This window comes from Lutra lutra, chromosome 4 (assembly GCF_902655055.1).
Source record: "Lutra lutra chromosome 4, mLutLut1.2, whole genome shotgun sequence".
NCBI classification, from domain to species: Eukaryota; Metazoa; Chordata; class Mammalia; order Carnivora; family Mustelidae; genus Lutra; species Lutra lutra.
The window spans coordinates 103,620,010-103,625,866 of NC_062281.1; positions in this window are offsets into that span (position 1 = coordinate 103,620,010).

Below are 5,857 nucleotides of genomic sequence, written 5' to 3' on the forward strand. Positions count from 1 at the left end.
TTGAATAAAAGCCAACTTCCTCATATTGGTCCACAAAGAGCTGAGGGGCCCAGCCTCCGCCCCCTTCTCTCTGTTCTGGGCACCCTGGCTTCCTTCCAGCCATTGAATATGGTGGCTTTAAATATCCCCTTTTTGATGGCACATGTTACAAGTTATAATTACTTAAAGTATTTATTTGGTAATTTATTTGGTTGACATCCGTCTTTGCCACTAGCAACAAGCTCCAAAGGAGCAGAGAGAACACGTGTGTCTTGAATACTAGCACTTAGCATGGTACTTGACACATAGTAGGCGCTCAGTAAATCCTGGTTAAGTGAATGGGTGGATGGATGGATGGATGTCAGGCAGGCATAGAGGAGTAACCAGGAGTTTGTCCATTCCTGGGGCTACTTCTGGGAGGCCAGCTGGGTCTCTGGGCTCCTCTGCGGACAGCCCTGAGCTCATTCACTTTAACCAGAAAGCTGTATTCTTAACGCCAGGTGCAGCCAGGAGCTGTAGGCCTGATGCCCCAGCCAAGTTACATAGACTTTCTTTGAGGCTCATGAAAAGATGGCACTGAATGCCTTAACCTAGCAACAGGTACAGCCCACACTATAGTGCCACACTGTTCGCTGGGGGTGGCTCAGTAGGCCTAGCATTCCATACAGCTGATGTACAGTCCATCAGAGATCCAGCTGAGATCATTTTTGGCTCTGAGCACAGAGGGGAAGAGATGGAGCCTGGGGCTGAGCTATGAGCAGCATATCCCAAAGCAACATCTACAGTAAGTTTATTGTCAAGTGTATCAGAGCAGGCCCAGGAGAGAGCCCTGTCTATCCCTAGCCATGCTCCAGGCACCAAGCTACATGTGAGAGGTACACAAATGAACAAGACTCCAGCTCTGGCCTCAAGGAGCCACCAGTCTAATGTGGACGGAGACGGATGCAGTGGGAGAGCTGTATTTGTTAATATTTCTGTGTGGGGCTGGAGGCGTTAGGGATGGCTTTGGAAAAGAGGTGGGGAAGGAGGAATTCCACAGAGTGGCAGGAGGAAAAAACATCCCAGCGGAGGGAACAGCAGGGCCAAATACAGAGGGGTTCAAGGCATGGTCAGTGCTGGGAGAGGTGAGTAGTTAGGCAGGGCTGGAGCTCAGAGCTCATGGTTAGGATAAGCAGAGGAGAAGAGCCCGCTAATCTGAACTGTGACCACATTGTGAAGAATGTGGGTCCTAGCTGAGAAGTCTGGGCTTTATTTGATAAGTTGAGAGAACTATCTGAAGCAGGTGGGCAGGGGAGGGTAGGACCCAGGCAACCTCCTCCAGCTTGGTGAATAGTCCCTGTGAAGGAGGGGTTGGGGACCCACACCCGCAGGAGACACTTGTAACCACCGTCCAGGTCCAGGAGGAGAGCCACAGAGCCAGAGTGGCAGCTGAGGAACAGGTTGCCCAGGGGGTAGCTCTGAGTGACCAAGACACTCATTGGGACTGTGTGAGGCAGGCCTCTGGGGATGAGGACAGAGTGGTCCAGTGGGAGTCCCAGGTGTTTGTTCTGGATGCCTACACACCCAGAGGAGGGAGGGAGCAGAGGATCAGCTAGGGAGTTGGACTTTGAGATCCTGGTGGGGAAGTCTACATGTTTGTTGTTGAGGGGAGTGGAGCTGGAGATGCATGGTGGGGGGATGGCAGATTGGGGATGTGAAGTAGGAGAGTGTGAGTGGAAGAGCAGGGAGGAAACCCAGGGGAGCCAGCATTTAGGAGCAGGTACGGTCTTCTGATCCTACTCGCTCCTCTACCCTCAACTCAGCATAGCCTTGTTCTCAGCAATCCAGCTGTTCCGGCCTTGTTCCTGCTCCCTCCTGTGGTTCCCTCTGTCCAGAACGTTCCACCTTCTCTCTGAGGGGGTGGGGACCAGGAGGGCCTGGAATGTTGATGAGGTAGCAGAGCCTACAAGTGTCTGCTGTTTATTTATCTTTGAGGGAAAGGAGCCAGATGGGATCTGAATTTGACAGCAGAGGCAGGGTGGCAGCAAGATGGGGAAATAGGCCGGTCGGTACTGAGGGGAATGGGTGAGGAGGGGAGAGACTGGAGAGGAGAGGGAGGTTCAGAGAGAGCTAGCTCATGAGCAGGGACTCAGGGATACCGAACGGTGATGGGATCCCAGGAACAAGTAGACAAGGCGTGGTTTTGGAGAAAGAGTAGAAAGGGAGAGAGAAACAGAGGAGAAAGGAAGAAAGAGAGAGAGAGAGAGAGAAAGTAAGGAAGAAAGGAAGAAAAATATATATATATATATATATATTTCCCTCTGAAACAAGATGGAAGGAGGTAAGGATGAACATTACTCTAAAGGGAGGCTAAATTCTTCCCTTTCTTCAGGGTTTAAAAAACAAGTCTCCCTGAAGGGTCACACTATCTTATTAGCAATTTACACCGCAATGAAAATAATTTTCCAGACCATTTCTTACAGCAGGTTTAAATCAGGGGAGGGAAGTTAAAGTCTTGTGGAGGGACCCAGACTGCTCTCCAAAATGCAGGGCTTGTCCGTCAACCAATCAGAGCAGCGAAGGAGAGGAACTTCTCTTCCAAAAAGGGGGCTTTCCCCAAATTGGCAGCGGCTGGGACCCCGGGGAAACTAGAGGTTGGGACCCCGCAAGGTTGGCGTCCCAGTCTCCTTTCCAGCAGGTCTGTGAGGAGCAAGCAGCACTGCACCCGGCGCCGCTAGGAGAACCTGCCTGCAGCACCCGCGGGGGGGCCCCCCCCCAGGGGGTGCTCTTAAAAGGGCAACGTCAGAGGCAGTGGTGTCAGCTCCACCAGGACCTCCCCCCTCAGGCAATGCAGGGATGCACCCCCCCCTTTTGTGTGTATCTGGGAGGAGCTTTTGGGGAACCCCATGCTGGGAGGTGATGGGGGAGTGGTGCAGGCCCCTCATTCTGGCACAGGCTCTGACATGCAGCACATTTCTCTGGGGCCCATCCTGGCTCTGCCTGTCAGACTCATCCTGGGAGTGCAGCCAGGGCCGCCCCGGGCCCCCAGTGGGAGGTATGGGGGAGGTTGAGGGGAGGGAAGGCCTTCATAGGAGCCTGGGTAACCCAGGAAAGCTTCAGTGAAGGAAAAGCAGGACAAGTTGCAGGGAAAGTGTCCATTTCCAGGAGGGGCTTCGCCATTGCCGCGGCTCCTTGGTGGCTGATAAACTGAACTTCCCAGCAGTCCCTGAGCTCACGCAAGCCCCCTCCCCCACAACCTACCCCCAACGTTGGGTCCCCACACAGTTCCTGGTTCTTTAGAATTTCTTTCTGGAAGTGTGTCTTCTGGTTGTCTGTCTCTCGGTGCCTCCTCTCTTGCCTGAAGCACCGGACCTGCTTCTTGGGCCCTGAATTCCTGGGTGTGGGAACTAAAGGTTAGTGAGGGACCCAGGGCTCTGACTCACTCCACCAGGCCTGTGGGGTTGTTTGCTAACTGAGGTAGTAAGCTGGGTAGCTGAGGTTGGAGATGGGGCAGGTCAGAGTGCCAGGGATGAGGGCATCAGCTGTGGGTTGCAGAGGCAACAGCCAGGGTGGAGTCAAGGTTATCTGGGACTGTTCCCAAGGGCTCAGCGTCTAGGCCAGCCTTCCCATCCTAAACAAGGCTTGCATCAGCCCCATCCCACTGCTCCAGGGAGGGAAGGTGTCTGGTTTTCAGCTCACTCTGGAGGAAGGCAAGCCACACCTTTCGCAAGGACTGCTTGAGTTCTTTGAGAGCAAGGACTGTGTCCTATTCTTTCTAGAAGCCCTGCTCCTCGAAGTGTGCCTGCCTACTGGCGTGTTCCTGTGTGAGCTGTAAGGAGGGACCTCAGCCACAGGTCATCCTCTCCTTCACGATTTTTTTCTTCCTCTGCCTCCATCAGTAAAAAAGGGGAACAGACCGTCTGCTAACAGACCAGTTGGGTCACACACCAGCTACTTTCCAGCCTCCACTCATTCCTTTTCACTAGGCAGGCTCTCCGGCCTGTCCACACCCTCACACAGCCACAGGGCAGGTAGGGGAGGGTTGGCACAGGAGCCGGGCCGCCAGCAACACAGGGCAAGAGGCTCTGCATAAAGCAGTAGGGATTCTAGGTTCCAGGGGCCAAAGGCTCCAGCAAACTGGTCAGGTGAGAAGGTATTTAAGCCAGTGCAAGGAGGGGGAAGGGTCAGGGGAACCTGGAGCCAGGCCAGGCCCCTATAGGCTCAGAGCCCCAGCTTCTGCCCTCCCACGGTGCTGAGGGCCACGGAGAAAAGCAGTGCCTCCTGGTGGAAGGAAGGTCACAGGCACAAAGAGCCGAAGAGGGTCACAGTAGGGAGCAGAAGAGGCAGGCAGAGGGACCTCTAAGGTGAGTTGGGGGTGTTCAGAGCCGCCTGAAAGTTTCTAACTCTAAAGCCCAATAGGCTTTGCAAAGGGGGAAGAAGGGTGTGTGGTGGTGACCCAAACCATCCTCCTGACACCGTATAACTGCCTTTCTTCAAACCGAATAGCATAAGGCTATAGGAATGTCCCCATCTGGTCCTTCTGATTACCGGGGAGGAGCTTTTCTTTTGTCCTCTTGCCCTGGCTTGGTCAGCCCAGAGCTAAGGGCAACAGGTTACAGTAGAGGCAGGCTGCTTGAGCCTACCTGTGTCAAGAGAGCCACCATGGTCACTCTTTCAGGCGGCCCAGTTTTGACTGGGTTTCCAGTAGCAAGACTAACAGCATCAGCTTCAAGTCCCTGTGGAAGACCAAGCACACAGCCTCTTCCCTGGGCACCAAGCTCCAGCAGGCCTGGCAAAGTTGCAGCTTAGGGACTAAGGAAACGGAATGAAATGAAGTTCCTAAGTGACAGGCTGGTCCGGAGCCCTGCCCTCATCTCCCTAAGAAACGCAAGCCCTGGGTGCTCCTGAAGAGCGGGGACTCCTGGCTCCCCGGCTCTGTTGTCTCATCTTCCTTACCTGCCTTGTACTCTGTCTTCTGTGTGATGGGAGAGGTATAATCATGTCCCCACCCTCTCATCTGGGACTGTCAGAAAGATAAAAGAGATCAGCTATAGGAAGTATTTTAGGCTCCTAGAAGAGAAGCACTGTGCTAACATAAGGTGTTATTAAAGTGAAGTGTTTGTAGATTGCAGATGAAAGGCAGCAAGAGCCTCACCATCACCCTCCACAGAGAAAGGGTGAACTGGCCATTAGGGCAACAGGGGGAGGGACAGAGAAGGGAGAGAAGAGTTTTCCTCTGCTCTGCTGGTTGGTCTCCCACTTGGGGATGACCAGGCAAAATAAGCTGTTAATAAGGCCCCAACTTATGCTCCTGAGTCTGGGGTCTCTGTGGGATTAAACACAGTCTAATTTTCCATGAGGTCCCGCAGCCTCCTGCCCTTCCCTTGGAGCCCTTCCTAGGGAACGGAAGCACCGGGAGGCTTTTTATGTCAACTCTGGCCTCTAAGCTAGTCCTACCTACCTGCCTTTTTTTTTTTTTTAAGATTTTTCCATTTATTCCAGAGAGAGCATGCATTTGAGGGCAAAAGCAGGGGGGAGGAGCAGAGAGAAAGGGGGGAAGCAGACTCCCTTCTGAACAAGGAGCCCAACATGGGGCATCTCAATCCCAGGACCCCAAGATCATGACGTGAGCTGAAGGCAGATACTCAACCGACTAAACCACCCAGGCGCCCCCCTTCCCAACTGCTTTTAAGCAGGGGCTAATTTACAGAGGAGGGTGTGGCCCTTATCCTGCAAGCTTGTGTGTCTAAGACTCAAAGTTTTCACTTTCTCCTTAAGCCTTTCCTAAATCTACCCCTGCCTTCACTGACCCTGTCAAAGGCTATCTGACTTGCTAAATGGAACAGCCTTCTTTAGAAGGAAAAGCAGAAGTGAGTGTGGTTTCCAGAATTGTCAGAGA